Raw genomic sequence first — 18,953 nt, 5'->3', positions numbered from 1 at the left:
TTGTAGTCTGTGGTCAAGGATAGCAGATTTGTGAGTTGTCTGTCCAGCTTTGCTGCTCTGGTGGCTAGTAGGTTGTCATACATTTTTCTTTGTTTGACATTTTTAGTAGGTGGGTGTGTGAATAGTGTGTGGGTTCTCCTGTGTCTGGTTGAGGTAGATTGAGTTAGTCGGTTGTTCCAGTAGGTTGGGCTGTCTCCGTTTATAGCTTTAAATAGTAGGCAATGGAATTTGAAGTGTACTTTTGCTTGTATTGGGAGCCAGTGTGAGCCGTGGTATGCTTCTGTGATGTGGTCGTATTTTTTTAGCAAGCAGATGAGTCTTAGGGCTGTGTTTTGTATTGTTTGTAATTGTTTTATCATGGTTGCTGGACAGGGGAGATATAGTATGTTGCAATAGTCTATTAAGCCTAGGATTAGAGATTGTACCAAAAGTTGGAATTTTTTTCTGTTGAAGAATTTTCGAACTTGTCTTAGGTTTCTCACAGTTGTGAATGATGTTTTTATTATTTTGTTGATTTGTGGTTGCATGGTACAGGTTCTGTCAATTAGTATTCCAAGGAGTTTTAGCATGGGATGAATGGGGTATGAGATTGAGTTTATTACTATGTTTGTTAAGGTTGTGTTTTGCTGTTTTCTAGGAGGATGAAGTTTGTTTTGTCCGGGTTAAGTTTTAGTTTGTGCTCTGTCATCCATGTTGGTACTGTTTCAAGTGTTTTGTGTATTGTGCCTATCATGGTGGGCTCCGGTTGGTCGAAGAAGGGAAGGAGAATGGTGATGGCATCTGCATAACTGTAGGAGGTTAGGTCATGTTTGTCTAGGTAGGAGCTGAAGGAAGCAATGTATAAGTTGAAGAGTGTGGGAGATAGAGGTGATCCTTGGGGTACTCTTTCAAAGGAGGGTGCACTATGTGCAAAGAGGGCAATCTCTTTCTGAAAGCGTGCATGCAATCCCCCAGTTTCTACAAAGGTTGCCCAAATATGGACACTCAAATTTAGGTGCAATCTTGCATTGTGCACAAAACTAAATTAGTTAATGAGCCATTAACACTCAATAATTCACCGGTAAGAATCAACTATTAGCACTAATTGGAACTAATTTGGTACTGCGCAAGCAATTGCCTATGTGTAATTCTATAAAGAACCATACCTCTATCCTCCTGCGTGCAACTGAAAAGGGGTGTGGCCATGGGAAGAGCATGAGTGGGTCAGGAGCATTAAAAACCTACGCATAATGTTACAGGATTTGGGGAATGTGTTTGGTGATCAGTCATGACACTAGAACCACTCTGGAAGTGGCCTGGGCTGGTACCTCTGTGTATCATTTCTCTACTTTCTATAAATGATGACGAGATACCTTTTTATTTTCAATATATTTTTATTGAAAAATTCATCTTATACATCATGACATTCGGAAAAGAAAACATAGTAAAAGTGATCACACAATCAATTAAAAACTTTGGTATCTGTACGTTTAAAGCAGTTCATCTTTGCAGTATTCTTGCCTGTTACATCTGTCTCCACGTTCAACACTCTTGAGCTCTATGGCTGAGTGTGTTGCTCTTGTATTGCACACCCCCTGCACTTTGTGACATGATCACTGAGGTTTCTGGTTAAGAAGGTGACATAACATCCTCCCCACTTCAAGTAAAAAAAATCCATTCAAATGTCTTTCTTCAAGTGTATCTCTTTTTGTCCTGGGAACCGTCTATTGTGAAAGCGTAAGTGTAGTTCAAGATTTGCCGCTTTCATTTGCTCAGCAGTCCCTTCTCCTCTAGTGCACATAACACTTACACACTTCACTTTCTGTAGTCTTCACATACCTGTACACACACTGCATGAACACTGCAGGTATCTCATCCCCTCACCCCCTCCCCCCCCCCCTCAAAAGGAAAGCAGGTAGTCTTCAATGGCAAAATTATTCATACTCAGGGAACCAGAATTATGGGGTGCAATATTCAAAAGGCTGGCCACTGCGTAAAAGGCAAGCAGATAATGATTTATCTGCTGAACTTTACGCCCAGTATTCACAAGCCGATCCATTTAGGTAGGATCATTCAATATGCAGTCCTAAATTTAAACACAAAAGTGTATTTGGAGAGTGTCTACATATCGTTGCTATGCGGACACTTTTAAGGCCTCAAACCTGGAAGGCCCAACCCCTCCTTTTATTAACAGATACATTTTGGATTAATATAATCTTGTCCACTCAAAAGCTAAGCATTTGGTGATTTGACTTTTATTTTTTTTTATGTATTTGCCCCCCAATTCAATACATGATTCCCATAATTAGGCACATAATTGGGTGTGCAGTTATAGAATAGGGTCAGTTATGTGCACAACTTGTCAGCCACGCTGGTATTAGCTCTGAAGCTCATAGAATTCCTATGAGCATCGGAGCTAATACTGCCACTGCTGGCAATTTTTTTAAAATAAAGTTTAACGCGTCTTCATAAAAAGGGGGGGGGGGGGTTAATTTGTGAATTAGCACTGAACAGGCATCTAATTGGCTCTTACGGCCTCTTTTACAAAGCCGCACAGCTACAGCCCCGAAGCCCTTTAAATCTCTATGGGCTTCGGGGCCTTTAGCGCAACACAGCCACTAGCGCAGCTTTGTAAAAGAGGCCGTGTCAATAGCAAGCACTATTATGCATGTAACTGACTTACTACCCCTCTCCGCTCTATCATTTCGATGGCACGCAACTCTGATGGGGCGTGGAATTAGGAGGGGCATGGGTGGGTTAGGGGAGTGCCAAGGAAGTAGGTGTGATGTTATGGCATACTGTCATTTATGCACCCAGTTGCCATTATGTAGGCACCAGCATTTACGCCAGATTTTGAGTCGGCATAAATGCTCATGCCCAAAGTTAGGTACGAAAATGTGGACTTATCTAGTATTCTATAAAGGCGATTCCACTTGGAACTCCAATTACGGAATTGCCACTTAGGCCTTAGAACCGATTTTTTTATATGACAGATTGTAAAGTTAGTAGTTTTAGTTAAAGAATTATAAGGATATCTTTTTATCCAAGGAATTGTATTTTCCCATAGAATTATTATGGCTTCTTTTTGATGTAAATCACCTTGAACTAAATGATATTAGAGCAATTCAGAAATCTTATATTGGATTAGATTCCACAAATAATGCCTAAAGTCAGCCACTCAGATCGGCACGCCTAGCTGATCTAGGTGCCTAACTTAATTAGTTAAAAGGCTTAATCGGTGCCAGCAATTAAAAATTAGCACCTCATAATTGACATAAATTGCATGTAACTGGATGGTAGGCACCCATCACTTTGAGGTTGGCGCCTAGTCCAAGGCACCTACCAGAAAGTAGGGTATGGTTAGGGGCGGATTGTGGCCATGTTTGTCATGTAAGCGCCTGTTTTGGACTTAGGCACATTCATTAAGGCCAAGAAAACCCTGAGATAAATATGGTGCGCCTAAGGTTAGGATGCCTACCAATACCTAAGTCCACTTTAGATGCCGCTATGAACGATTCTAGAACGTGCGCCTAACTTTTATAGAATCGCGTCTAAGTGCCACACTCGTTGTCGCCTAAGTTTTAGGTGCTATTTATAGAATCTGGCCCTTTGGGACTCCCTTACGCCATATCTGCGCACAGAAAAATATATTAAATCATTTAAATCACACTTGAAAGCCTACTATTTCAAACTGGCATTCAACCCTAGTTCTCAACACTTCAGTTTAGTTCTTCCTTTGCTTTCTTCTTCTCACATTTTTTCCCCTACCCTCCTGTTCTTACCTTCTTTGTTCTTACGTTTTGATATTGTAAATTTTTCCTTCCCTTGATTTGTATTTCCCTGTTGTGTTTATTTTATTGGGGGGGGGGGGTTTAATTATTTCTCTTTGATTTTTATCTATTGTTAACCGTTTTGATTTGACTTTTTTTTGGTTAATAATGGCTGTATATCAAATAAAATAACTATAACTAACCCCCTCTTTTACTAAGGTGCGCTATGCTTTATAGCAGTGGTTCCCAAACCTGTCCTGGGGGACCCCCCAGCCAGTAAGGTTTTCAAGATATCCCTAATGAATATGCATGAGAGAGATTTGCATACCTGTCACTTCCATTATATACAAATCTCTCTCATGCATATTCATTAGGGATATCTTGAAAACCTGACTGGCTGGGGGTCCCCCAGGACAGGTTTGGGAACCACTGCTTTATAGCGTGCGCTAAACGCTAACACATGCATGTTATCCTATGGACGCGTTAGCAGTTAGCGCACGTGTTGTTTTAGTGTGCATTAAAACACTTAGCCCACCTTAGTAAAAGAGGGCCTAAGTGTAGTGCCTAACTTTAGCTGACCTTTCTTGAATCTGCCACTTGAATCTGCCACTATGGCCAGCAGTTCCTTTGAATGTTGGCCCCATAATTTGCATGGAAAGGAACAATTTGGCCATTAATACTAAACAGTAAAGGCATCACCAAATATAAACACACATATACTCTACATCATCTTCATTCTGTGCTTCCATTTGTCTCTTGCCAAGAGCAGATATGTTGTACGCTCATCCCTTTCTATGAAAAGCAATGCACATGGACATCAAAGGGCAAAGACAGCTGCTTCATGAATTCCTTTTGGTAAATTTGGATTACATGCATAACCCCAATAATGCATCACAAAGTGAAACATGAAACGCTAGCAGTATGTGGAAATGAACTGCATGTAACGGGGTACTCCATCCCCAAGGATCTTAGGCAAATGTAGATATGTTTGGTATTAACAAAATAAAATTAAGCATTCATCTACAAAAAACAACAACATTTTTGTGATCTTCTCTGACAAAAGAGGTAAAGATGGCAGTGTGGGTCTTTCACACAGGGTTGTTTTTTGTTTTTTTTTTTCATTAAGGCACCTGAGAAAATGCAAGGCAGATGTTTCTAGAGCATACTGTGTGCAGTACCGTAAAACCTGATAATTCTGTGTGCAGAATTACACTTTGTAAACTGTAAAGTGAAAATCTTCTTCAAGCACCAAAATTACTGAAAATGTAGATCACAACTATTTTAAACACAGTTGCTAGAATAGTTTGTGCCAGCGGGGCTGAATTTAGGCATAGAAGACATAAGCAAGTGCCTAGGATGCCAAATGACGAAGGCACTCAAAGCTGGGACTTCCACTCCTCCTTTTCCCCCCTCACCTTCAATTTCCTGCCTTCTCCCTATAGGCACCATATTCTTAAATCCAGCTCTGCATTATTGTCCAGGTAATTCAGTTTGTCTAGCAGTCACAATGAACTTTCACTCTGAGATAACAGAGAGAGAAGAGAGAGAGAAAGATTGTCTCTGGAAATAAGTCTTTTTCTACAGCCACACCAGAAATCAAGCATACAAAAACAAAACAAAAAAAAAAAGCTCATATTTTTTTTTTTAGATATATTGTGAAGAGAGAAAAACGCAAGCTCTTGCAATTTTCAAGCAGAGTTATTCAGGAATACAAAAGGTAGCCGGATACAAATCTGTAATCATACACCGGAGGATATCCTTAAATAAGGAGAGTGAACCCTTTGTCACAGAATTTCCACAACAGTGCAGATAAAAGAAATCAGCATGTGCTAAGCGCAATTAGCTGTGTGTTCGCGGTGCACTTCATCGCCATTTTGTCCCTGTAAACAAACAGACTGTGATGAAATAAAATCTGAAATACATATTTACAGACAACTGTGCTTCAAATTAAATACAGCGCCAGCAGAAAACAACGCATACCAAATTAATAGTTAGAACCCCGCCATCTCAAAAAGTTAGGCACTTTTCTTCCATGTATCAAGCCTGTTTACAGGCTGAAAATTGTCCAATAGACGTGCATAAAGAGCGGGCGCACAGAAAGAATGTACCCACTTTTGCACGATTGGTGCATAGGTGTTCCTCAAGTTAGGTCTGGGATACAGGAGGCAGAGTTGTGACGTACACACATCTTATACAACACCCACACTCCCTCCCGGATTCCATATTTGGTGCCCAGATTTGTGCACCCAAGTTGAGTAATGAGCCCTTAATGACCAATAATTGGGTGCTAATAACCAATTACTGAAGTTAATTAGCACCACTTGGGATTTGAGCGTGCATCTGGCTATGCACCATTCTATAAGGCATGGGGCTAGATTCACTATGCAAAACGATCGTGTACCGATTGGTTTGCAATCCCTTTGCGACCCGATTTCCCTCCAACCCGATTCGCTAACCTCTGTCCCAATCATCCTCTGATCCGCGCATGCAAATGAGGGGGAACGGCATTCAAATGTAGTCAGGCAGCGATTCACTAAATAAAATGAGGGACACCGACTGGGCTCACCAATCAAAAATAAGTGACAGCTGAGGACCAGTCGCTCAGGTCCTTTCCAGCTGCCCGCTCTCTGCCCTGATCTCCTGCTCTCTGCCCTGATCTGCTCTCTGCTGTGATTCTCCTGCCGCCCTGCTCTGCGCCGAATTTCCTGCTCTCTGCCCCAACTCTCTACAGTGATTCTCCTGCTCTCTTGCCACCCTGCTCTGCCCCAATCCTCCCCGACTCTCCTGCCCTTCCCCGCAGTGCAAGCTTGTGGTTTTAACCCGCGGGTTTAAAGCGCATGTGTCGGGATCGCTGGAGAGCGATCCGTGCAGTCCGTTAGGGCATGATTCTGATCGCCCTCATTTGCATGAGGGCACTTCGTGAATCAGTCCCCCCACCATGGAACAGATCGCTCACAGATCAGATCAGATCCATGGCCTTAGTGAATCTAGCCCATGGTGCCAGACTGTACTAGTGCATAACTCAAAATGAGGCACCTGGGGGGGGTGCCCGGCATTGCTGTGCCATGCGCCCTCCCACCGCTCGATCGCCCCCCACGCATCTCTTGAAATGTTCACTGGCACGAGCAACATCTTCCACCTCCTGCTTGCATCGGCCTCGGCTCCCTTCTGACGTCACGTCCTGGTTCTGTGATCAGGAAGTGATGTCAGAAGGGAGGCCGGTGTGAGCAGGAGATGGAAGATACTGCTTGCACTGGCGAACATTTCAAGAGGTGCACAGGGGGGCAGAAAGCCATTGTATATGGTCATGGGCACAATTGTGTGGGGGAATTTGTGTACTACTAGGGCTAGTTCTGGGAGCCTGTTGTATAAAGGCGCATACCCCCTTCATTCAGAGCCGGCTCAAGGGTAGTGCCTAACTTTAGCTGACCTTTCTTGAATCTGCCACTTGCTGCATATGGCCAGCAGTTCCTTTGAATATTGGCCCCATAATTTGCATGGAAAGGTGATAGTGGTGTCTTAAGCCAACTTGCTTTGACGGTACCTCACCATCATGTTGCTTCTGGTGCCCCCCACCACCCTGCAGGTCCAGCATCTCTTCCTCCCCTTGGGCCAGCTTCTTTCCTCACCTCTTCCCCCCAGAACTGGTCTCTCTTTCCACCTTCTCTCCCCTTCTCCATGTGTCCAGTCCTGCTCCCTCTCCTCTCTCTTTCCCCTGTGGTCCTGTAAAATTTATGCCTATTGCTTGAAGCAGCAGCAGCATGATAAGCTGCCTTCAGCCAGCTCCTGGGTCTTCCCTCTGTCACATCTTGCCTTCTTTAATGTAATTTCCTATGGGTGGGGCATGTAGAGAGAATACTCAAGGCCTGGCTGAAAGCAGCCTGTAATGCTGCTGGTACCGATGGCAAACCAACCAACATTAAGGAGAGAGAGTAGTGCTGGCCCACAGAGAAGGGATACAGAGAGACAGATCCTAGGGAGGAGGGAGGAAGAAGAAAAGGCTTCATCTTTAGGCAAGGTCTTGTCAGAGGCTCAGTATTTTAGAGCCCTTGCTTGCTGACACCCTGGACCAGTGCCTCACCTGTAGTTATTGCATTTTTGGTGTTGTTCACCACTTAATATTCATGTCAATAACGGGTATGCCAAAACAATAAGCTGTCCCTGTTCTCATTCTACGTATAATCTTGTGCACAAATTTATGTGCCTTAGCAGTTACATGTGTGACTCCATTAAGCTAATCGATAAATGCTGTTGATTGGCACCGATTCACACTTTTGTATGTAACTGCACTTAAGAGGAAATGATCAACATGGGCTACCATTAAGACGGGTTATTTTACTGCTAATTATTAGTAATCAGGTCTCTGCATAAAATGGGACCTGAGCTAAAAAAACATGAATCAGTGGTAAAATAACCCGTCTTAATGGTAGCTGACATCGATAACTATCCCCCTCTTTTATCAAGCTGCCCTAGAAGTTTTTCGCATGGGTCGGCAAAGTAAGTGCACCAACGCTCATAGCAGATTGATAAAAGCTGACCTATGCCTCTTAAGTCCCTTTCTGTATTGTTAACCTGTAATTTCTATCATGCACAATTTCAAAGGAGGGTCAAGGGTGGGGCATTGGCCCACCTAACACTTATGTGCTAATTTTAAAGAATAATGTAACTGCTGCATTTAGGAGTGAGTGTTTACACCTGCTATTGGCATGGCATAAATGCTCACACTTAAATGTTTATCTGGGCACTCTCTAAAGTTAAAAGGGGATAGATTCCGTACAAACATAAGGAAGTTCTTCTTCACCCAGAGAGTGGTAGAAATCTGGAACGCTCTTCCGGAGGCTGTTATAGGGGAAAACACCCTCCAGGGATTCAAGAAAAGGTTAGTTAAGTTCCTGTTGAACCAGAATGTACGTAGGTATGGCTAGACTCAGTTAGGGCACTGGTCTTTGACCTAAGGGCTGCCGCAGGAGCAGACTGCTGGGCACAGTGGATCACTGGACTGACCCAACAGCGGCAATTCTTATGTTCTTATGAGATAGTTTGGCACCTAACTTTAGAGAATGTTTCTTGAATTGATCCCATAACTGCTCAGGCTGCCTTTGCAAAACAGGCTTAAAATGAATTCCTTTAAGCACGTCTTACACATGCATCATCTTATAAAATTATTCTAATTGAGTGAACTGGGTACCAAATTTTGAACTTAATATAGGCTCCCTTTTATCAAGCTGTGTTAGAGATTTTTATCGCCAGCCGCTGAGGAAAAAGCTCCGATGCTCAAATAATTCCTATGTGTGCCTGAAGTTTTACCACAGCAGTATGTGATTTTAAAAAACCCTTATGCAGCTTGATAAAAGGGGATCATATTTAACTATTTATATATATATTCTTATTTCTAATTTTGACAGTACTAGTTTGACAAATACTGTTTTTAAGCATTCACTGTTATAAATCTTTTATAACGTTTCTATATGATTGTTTTTTCATGTTGCAAACAATACAAGAATTAGGAAGAGAAGATTAGGCCCAACATTGAATATCCAGGTCATTTTTGCCCATGGTGGTGAGAACCTCTATAATCGCAGACCTCTACAAGCCCAGTATTGACCCATTATTTTAAACATATGATGTAAGAACACAGTGTTTTCTTAGCACCATTTATTATTATGTATTTTATCTAGGGAAAGAAGCTGAATTATTTCTGTTTGCCTAATGCTGGTGGGAGTCCCCAGAAAGTCAGCTCTTTTTCCATTCCATATATCTGAAACTAGAAAATGTCAAGGAGAATTCAATCATCTTGAGTAGAAAAAGCAGGCTATATTCTTCTGTGTATGTCCTATGATGCATTATTGCTTATAGTTTATGAGGATAAGTTACTACCTACTCTAGGGTGCACAATTTAAAAAACATTCTATCTAACATCTAAATTCTAGCTGCTCAAGTGGAAGACTCAAAAGGGACATGATTTTGGGCTGGCTGGAGGCAAAGGGAAAAATTGTGTGAAAAGAAGTGAAATTTAGGCACTCACTAAAACATAAGGGTCATATTCTATAAATGGCAGCATAAATTGAGTGTGAAGACACTGGAGAAAGGCCCGAGAGACCTCTACAACGAAAGCAGCAGAACAAACACAGGAGTCGTGAGGGAGAGATGTCACCAGCTCAACTGTGAGTCAAACAGGAGAAACTTTATTGATAGTTGCAATAGTTTCAAGTTTATTAGTACATTTGATGAATCGCCTATTAAAATTGCTAAGCGATGTACAAAATCCAATAAAGAATAATAAAAAGAAACTAACATTTAACAATGTGGTTACATAAAATACAGACATGAGTCAGAAAGGAAAAAATTATTGATAGTTGCAATAGTTGACTCGACACTTTTCGGCAGGAATTGCCTTTATCACGAGTCTAACAAAATCATAAATAATCATACACAAGTTAAAAACATACATGGTTTTAACTTGTGTATGATTATTTATGATTTTGTTAGATGCTTGATAAAGGCAATTCCTGCGAAAACATTGTCAATGTTGAGTCAACTATTGCAACTATCAATAAAGTTTCTCCTGTTTGACCCACACTTCAGCTGCTGACATCTCTTCCTCACGATTTCTGTGTTTGTTTTACCATAAATTAAGCGACAGTAGGCGCCCTACCACCGCCTAACTTGTTTTAATTGGATTTAATCAGCGCAGTAATTGACTGTGTCATTTAAAACTGTTTAAAAACTTGTTAAAAAAGTAGGCGCCTAAGTGGGTATGGTTAAGGACAGAGTGGGACTTAAGCGCCCTTAGGCATTTGCAATGTAGGCCAGTAAAACCCTTGCCTACATTGCAGATGCCTAAGTTTTCTGGTAGGCACCATTAGCCGCAATTCTTTAAATGGCGCCTAAGCGTGATTGACAACCGTTTATAGCATGATTCATAATCATCTGATCTGATGAGTATGAATCATGCTGTAAAAGGCTTAATGAATTACGTTGGCTTTTACAAAGCCATGAGGGAGGTTTCTACTCTGGCCCAGTGAGGTAAATGCTCTGACACTCATAGAATTCCTATGAGCATTGGAGCATTTACCTCGCCGGCCCACGGTAGAGCCCTTAATGTCTTGCACACATATGGTGAGAACAGCATATCACTTCTAGGTAAAAGTGACATTTTTAGGCTGGAAGTGATGTTGACCCATCAACCCCTCTCCCACCCCTTGCTCTAGACTCCTGATACTTTCTGTAGTCTTCTGGAGATCCTATCTCTCACTGGCTCCATCATCTGAGATCCCAATGCAACCCTCAGGATCAAGGTTTTGCTTGTCCCAATTTAGTTTGTCCATATACTCTTCTTACTGCAGTACAGAATAGACCATCCGTCACATCTTCACAATTAAAAAATGTTCTTTGCTGATCTCAGCTTTCTGGAACTCTGTTACCTGTCGTCTCCCTAAAGGCATTTCTATGTTGTCATTATCATGCTTGTCCATGACTGTCCCAGCCTTATGAGTAATTCACAACTCATGGGTTAGAATCTGAATTCTGAATATGCTCACAGGGCAGACACAGAGAGAAGAAAGCAGCAGCAAAGGTAGGATAGGTTTCTGCTGTTCTTTCCTTGGGATCTATTGTGGTATATGCAGTTGTACACAGTATACATCACAGTGAGTACTGGCAGTAACTGAACAATTATGGGGGATGGGAGAGGGAGGAGGGGGAACATGGCAAAAGCCACGATATGCATATTAGAAAAGCCACATTCAGCTTATGAGAGACACTGAATGAGCACTCTAGATACAATATATAATAACTTAGTAGATGTCAGTAGACAAAGACTGAAATGGCCCATCCAATCTGCTCAGTTAGGTGGTTAGAGTAGTAACTGCCACTCTATGCAGGTATATTCCCAAATAAAGGAAGTTCTGGGATGTATAGAGCTTGGCAGGAAACCTACTTGCAATAGGTACAACAGACATTTTGTGAAGCAGAATGATTAAATATGTACCATTTCCATCATTAATCGAGGGGTTAAGACCAATTATGTCATTCAAAAGCGACATCACTCAAGACACACAAAGGTATTTTGATGCAAAGTGAACCTGAGTCACATTTACAGGGTGTAGAAATGCCGTAAGTGTTCCAAACATCACATAGCTGTCCATAGGCTACACTGTTCCAGTTTTCGACCGTTGAAAAATACTACTATATGGGCAGAATGTGAACTTCATTTGTTACGTTCCTTGATCTTACAAAAGCAAAACCTTCAGATGAAATAATGCAAGAGATCCTGTGATCAGTCTGTTTTACATAGTCCCATATTGGAAAAGGGTCAGGGGAGGGTGGGCGGTATTAAAAAAAAAAATAAACTTACACACTTGCTTTTCATGGAGCAGAAAAATTAGAAAATTGCAGAAATACTGAATGAATGAGTAGCATTGCCAAGTGATTTTCAGAGTAAAGTAAGATCGTTCTTCTCAGTTACTCCTGTGAAAATACCACAAAGGAAAATAAACATTAATTTATGTACACTGCTTTCTTTTATTATACATCACATTTCAATGAAATGAGTCATATTTGTACAATAAGGCCTAACTCAACATATGAAAGCATTATTAAGGGTAAGGGGGGAGCCATTTCTCATTTACAGAGTAAAGGGTCATGGATTTGATATACTGCCTTTCTATGGGTACAATCAAAGCGGCTTACATATACTATATGCAGGTACTTTTCCTGTTGTGTTTTCACAAGTTCCAAGCTTTTAGATCACCTCAATTGAAAATGTTATGTTCAAACTGATCTGCATGCAATCATTGGATTTCAGTTTGAACATCGCCACTATTTTTCGTCAATAGGAATTAAGATATCAATACATGTTTCCATGATGAAGCGCGCTAAAAACTTGGGGGTCCTTTTACAAAGGCGCGGTAGCGGTTTAATGCTCGGAATACTGCGCGTTAAACCACCTGCCGCGCTAGTACCTAACGCCTCCATTGACGAGGCGTTAGGATTTTAGGTTGCAGTGGGGGTTAGTGCGTGATGAAATGTCCGACGTGCTAACCCCCGTAGCGCGCCTTGATAAAAGGAGCCCTTTGTCCCCTTGACTTAGTCCCAAACTTAGGGCTCCTTTTACTAAGGTGCGCTAGTGTTTTTAGTGCACGCACATGATTAGCGTGCGCTAGCCAAAAAAATGACCGCCTGCTTAAAAGGAGGCGGTAGCAGCTAGTGTGCACGGCATTTTAGCGCACGCTAAAACCACTAGCACACCTTTGTAAAAGGAGCCCTTAGTCCCCTTGACCAGAAACTGGCTAGGGTTCTTACTGATACTCACAGTATGTGCATGAGATATAGTATATTTGCATGCATTTTGTCTTTAACAGAATCTCTCAAACTGTGTTTCCAGGGCACAGTGTTGTGCCCTGAAGAGATTCTGGGTGTGCCACGAGGGTTTCCAGAATTTTACTTTATTTGTAAAAATTCCCTTCATACGTATACACTAGAATAGATAACATGTACGTCGCATACACAAGAGTCTATCAATGTTATGAGCATCTGTGTGTATAAGGACATAACTACCCAGACAAGCATCATTCTTCGATGTGATTAGTACTTGAAAACTAACGGCAAGTAATTTTATTTTATTTTTTATGCAGTAGTTATTCTAACTTGAGCAACCAAGCAATCAAGGCTTTGTTATCATTTCGATCTTTGCAAATTTGGATTTTCAGTTCTGACAGAAATTTAATCGAAAAAAAGAGAACGGCTGCAGATGGTGGATGCCGAAATGCGTGTTTGTTTGTTGACTACTGAGCCACGTTTTGAGTTCATTTGCGCTGAAAAATAAGCACATCCATTGCATTGATTAGCAATTCTTTTCTATCTACTTTAGTTTCACTGTTGTCACAATTACCCATACATAGCCCTAAAATTTATGGACAACCCAACCCAGAAAACCAGCAACCACCAGAGGACAATATTGCATCAGAACAAAAAATGATAGTGCTCCCTTATGTAACAAGGAGTAACAGATCGCGTAGGGAAACTACTAAAGAAAAATAACATCAAAACAGCCTACAATGCACCAAGGAACTTGCATCTGCACTTACACATGTGAAAGACCGGTTGCCTCTGCTCCAAACCCCTGGTATATTTGAAATCCCATGCAGTTGTGGCCAGTCTTACATTGGTGTGACTGGACGCACTATAGAGGAAAGGCTGAAAGAGCACAAGAGACACCACAAACTATGCAACACAAAAAAAATCAGCTGTAGCCCTCCATGGCAAGGAAACTGGTCACATAATTAGATTTGAAAACACAAAAGTCCTTTAGAAAGAAGACTGCTGGTATCCAAGAAGAATCAAAGAGGCAATAGAAATTGCATGACACTCCAATAACTTAAATGTAGATAAAGGGCTCTCCATAAACAAAGCATGGCAACCTCTCATCCAAAAGAAATTTAGTGCAAAAAGGACTGGGGCCAAGGACAAACGCCTTCTTTCTCCATCTCAAAAAGTCCTAGCCTCTTTTCTGACAGAATTTAAAAGTGGGCCCTCAGACTCTCTCTCCACACATAAAAAATTTGGTCCTGAACGCTCCCGCCAATATCCAACATTCAAACCTGGATTTCCAATAAACTTTCCCACCAAAATTCAAATTCAAACTTGGACCACCAATGAACTTTCCTGCCAAAATTCAAATTCATGACCAACAGACTTCCCTGTTCTCAATCAGGTCAGCCCACAAAAAATAAAATAAAAGGTCATTCAGCATCACAATTATATAAAATAATTAAATCAGCAAATTCTATTTAATCCTTGTTTTTTCTATATCATAGGTTAGTGTGGACTCCGCACAAACCTTCAGCGGCTGGTCTAGTGTCGTCTAATGTATGTTGGAATTGTAAACAATTACCTGATTCACTTATACACGTGGAGGGGCAAAATCGAAAGGGACGCCTAAGTCCGTTTATGTCCATCTCGCAAGTCGTCCAAAGTTAAAAAGAGCTTAAGACTCATTTTTGAAAGATATGTCCAACTTTTTTTCATTTTGAAAATCGTCTAATTATACATCCTGCCAATCTGATCATCCAAGTCATTAAATTGTCCATCTTTATACCACATTTCCGTCCAACTTTCCGTCCAAGTCCAAAATGCATAGAACAAGCCCTGTTGGACGTGGGAGGAGTCTGCAAAGTGATGGACTGCACACCCAGACATGCCACCTAAATAATGGGGTACCTTACAGGGCACTGCTATGAACTTCACAAAAAGGGTGCCATGGCTTCTCCTCCCTACAGCTCCCTTATAGGTCACGGTGAGCCCCCCAAACCACCTCCATAATCCCCTAGACCAACTTATCTACCACCCCAATAGTCCTTATGTCTGCAGGAGCCACTTATATGCCAGTACAAAAGGGTTTTGGGGATGTATAGGGCAGTGCACATGTTTCAGTATCAATGCAGTGATTACAGGGGCTTATGGGCATGGGTTCTCCTCTCTATGGGTCCCTAACCTACCCCCTAGACGACTTAAGCTGCCTTTGTGCTGGACGACTAGGCTTTCCTATGCCAGGCGGCCAGGTGATGATGGTCTGGATGCAGAATTTTAAAGTTATGATTAAAATTTTTATGGGAGTGGGGGGGTTAGTGATCACTGGAGTAGTGTGTGGGAGTCTGTTTTATGTGCTTGCAATGCTTATCTGGTGACTTTAGGTGGGTTTTTGTGACTTAGACCATGTTTTACATGGTCTAAGTCACAATGTCCAAGTTCTGTCTAGGCTCTGTTGTAAAACTTTCGGTTATACATGCTGTACGACTAAGTCTAAGTCGGCCCACGTCCCGCCCAACTACCGCCCTCAACACGCCTCCTGAAACGCCCCATTTAGCTTTGGTCGTTCAGCGGCACTATGAAGGCCTAGTCATTTAGAAATACGTCCAAAACCCGTTTTTATTATTGGCACTTAGACGTATTTGGGAAATGTTCGTCCAAGTGCCGACTTAGGCCAGTTTTTGGACGTTTTTCTCTTTCGATTATGAGCCCAATGATGTAGGAATGTTCTCTCATTAATTCCTTCTGGAAAGAAATCTGGGCAATTATACAAAAGGTATTTTATATTTCATCCCAGATATCTTTATCAATTGTTATATCACATTCTCCAGACGTTAGTCTTTCTGCCAAGAACAGGAAATTGTTTGATATCTTAATTACAATTGCCCAGAAGTTAAGACTTTCTAATTGGAAAACCTCGCATCTTCTTAATACTAGTGTATGGTGGAATTCAGTTCTTTTTCATCAGAGATGTGAAATGGCGATAGCAGATAAACTTGGAACATCTAGAACAGTTTACAAATATTGATCCCTTTATCTACATTTTGTGACCTTTCTCTAACACAACAGAATTAACCTTGAAGTTCTTATGGGATACACTGAATTCTTCTCTTAATGAGAATTCTTCTCTTTATGAAGTGGTGTGTAATCTTTTTTCTTTTAGATGCACTGTGCTTCCATATTTTGCATTATGTATCATAATATTATCTTGTTCTGTATATAATTATGTTCAAATATGTTATTGAAATATGTTGTTGTATTTCTTTATTCATATATTTTTCAGTAAAATATCTTGGGGGAAAAAAGGTCAGCCCAAAAACTTTACCACCAAAAATTCAAATTTCTCGACCTACAGACTGCCCTGTTCTCAATCAGGTCCATGAACCCACTATTATATAAAGACACACGACAGACCCAGAATACCCTGAAAAAAGCCACAGCATGATGGCTGAAACGTCAGTTCTTTCGGGAAGGGGTAAAACATGGACCTCACAGACCTGACGGACCTCGCGGATCTAAACCCACACATCCTTAAAAATCTGAAGTCCGTGCCGCTTGTAGTTAGTTTCTAGCTCTGACAGACCTTGGTGACAATTTAGCTCTGACGGATCCGTCACAGCATAGGGAGGAAAAAGTATTAGGATCCGTCTGCGCTAAAATGTCACCGAGGTCTGTCAGAGCCAGAGACTAGTGCTGGAGCGGCTCTAAAATGAATCCTTTAAACTGGTTTCCTGCAGCCCCAGTAAATTAAAAAATCTGAGGTCCGCGGCTCTGACAGACCTCGATGACATTGTAGCGCTGACGGATTCTAATACTTTTCCCTCCCTATGCTGAGACGGACCCGTCAGCGCTAAATTGTCACCGAGGTCTGTCAGAGCCAGAAACTAACTACAAGCGGCACGGACCTCAGATTTTTAAGGACGTGCAGGTTTAGATCTGCCAGGTCCGTGAGGTCCGCGTTTTACCCCTTCCCGTTCTTTTTACACAGACGCTGCAAAACCCGAAAACCTGCTACAATCCAGACAGTATTTGCCAGGCTATCTCCTACCACACTGAAAATGGGGTTGTGGATTTAGGCTCATTCTGCTCCTTCTGATCCTGGGCGGGTCGCTTGGTCCCCCATTGCCTCAGGTATTTTAGATAGATTGTGAGCTCACTGGGACAGACAGGAAAAAATACTTGAGTGCCTGAACAAATTCATGTAAACCGTTCTGAGCTCCCCTGGGAGAATGGTTTAGAAAACCTAATAAATAAATAAATATTAGTGGACTTAAGTGATAATTCTTTGTTCTAATAGAAGCTATATTGTATAGGTTTTTAGGGGTTTTTTTGTACCTTGATTTCCTAAATATTTTTCTGCACAGTGTTTTTCTGCTTGGTTGTAAGATACAATTTGATAAATTAAAAATTAAAAACAAAAAAACCACCATTAACCCAGTGTCCTGTCTTTGATAACGGCCTCAAATCCAGTCTTTGAGATCCCTCTTCAAATGCTGTATATATTATTCAATGTAGAAAATGTGAAGAAGAGTGCTATACTATATGGGAACAAATAAAAAACTGGAACCTAGACCCCACATATAAAATATGAAGTTAAAAGAGTGGGGATAGGTCTTAAAACACCCAGCCAGGGATATTCTGAAAATAATGCTCTGGACAGAACTTTGAATTCTCCAAATAGATCTTTGTTATCACTTATCAAATAGACCTGACATGGTCCATGTTTCAGCTGAATGAGCCTGCCTCAGGAGTCATAAAATGTATGTGGTATAAGAACTTCTTATCTTTTGGAAATATGGTAATTGTTTGTCTTGGTCAACAAATAGCTTCTTCACTGGCATGATTTGCAGTTCTGTCCAGAGCATTGTTTTCAGACTATCCCTGGCTGGGTGATTTAAAATACTGTTTCTCAACTCGGTTCTGGAGTACCCTTTTGCCAGTCAGGTTTTCAAGATTTTCACAATGAATATCCATGAAATACATTTGCATATAATGGAGGCAGTGTATGCAAATCAAGTTTATGCAAATTCAATATGGATATCCTGAAAACCTGACTGGCAAGGGGGCACTCCAAGACCGAGTTGAGAAACACTGATTTAATAGTTCAAATATTTTTATTGAATTTTTAGTAAAATAGAACAGAACATATAAAACAGATAAGGTAGCTGCCAGTGTGCGAGAATACAAATGGACAAATAAGGTATTCAAATAGTATACAACAGTGGTCTCAAACTCAAACCCTCTGCAGGGCCACATTTTGGATTTGTAGGTACTTGGAGGGCCACAGAAAAAATAGTTAATGTCTTATTAAAGAAATGACAATTTTGCATGAGGTAAAACTCTTCATAGTTTATAAATCTTTCCTTTTGGCCAAGCCTCCAATAATAATATTGTCATTTATAGCTAAAGAGACATATGATCAAGAAACTGTTTTATTTTACTTTTGTGATTGTGATAAACATACTGAGGGCCTCAAAATAGTACCTGGCGGGCCGCATGTGGCCCCCGGGCCGCGTGTTTGAGACCACTGGTATACAAGTAATATGAGTTCCGCAGTCACACACTGCAACGTCAATGGAGTCAGAAGGGAATCCTGGAGAGGATGGAGAGAATAGTACCTTGCTCATTCATTAAGTAGTGATGGGGAAGAGTATAAGAGGGGTATTACGCCTTGTAATATTAGTAGTAGAGAGACTTCAAATTTTAATATAGCAAAGAGTGTAACATAATTTCAAGGAAGAGTATAGTGGAAATATCATTGGCAATTAAGAAAAGTTCACTATGGAAGCTCAGATCTTATTAACTGTATTTTGTCTGTTGGAGAATTCTGCTGCTTTGACTTCATATAAGGGTATCAGGAGGATGGTATTCCACCAGAACGTGACATTCAATAGA

At 41.1% G+C, this 18,953-nt stretch overlaps 1 protein-coding gene across 1 annotated transcript in view; it reads right to left on the bottom strand.

Moving 5' to 3' along the window:
- Window positions 1-4,230: 4,230 nt before the first annotated feature.
- C1H4orf54 (chromosome 1 C4orf54 homolog) overlaps window positions 4,231-18,953 on the bottom strand; it is a 41,199-nt gene continuing 26,476 nt past the window's right edge. The window contains exons 2-3 of the mRNA XM_033957172.1: window positions 12,106-12,218; window positions 4,231-5,629 (exon numbers count right to left, since the gene is read on the bottom strand). The gene's annotated coding sequence lies outside the window, so the exon portion shown is untranslated. The remainder of the gene's footprint in view (window positions 5,630-12,105; window positions 12,219-18,953) is intronic.

This window comes from Geotrypetes seraphini, chromosome 1 (assembly GCF_902459505.1).
Source record: "Geotrypetes seraphini chromosome 1, aGeoSer1.1, whole genome shotgun sequence".
Lineage (NCBI taxonomy): Eukaryota > Metazoa > Chordata > Amphibia > Gymnophiona > Dermophiidae > Geotrypetes > Geotrypetes seraphini.
The sequence above is the reverse complement of the archived record's forward strand: the minus strand, read 5'-3'. Positions and strand labels throughout refer to the sequence as shown.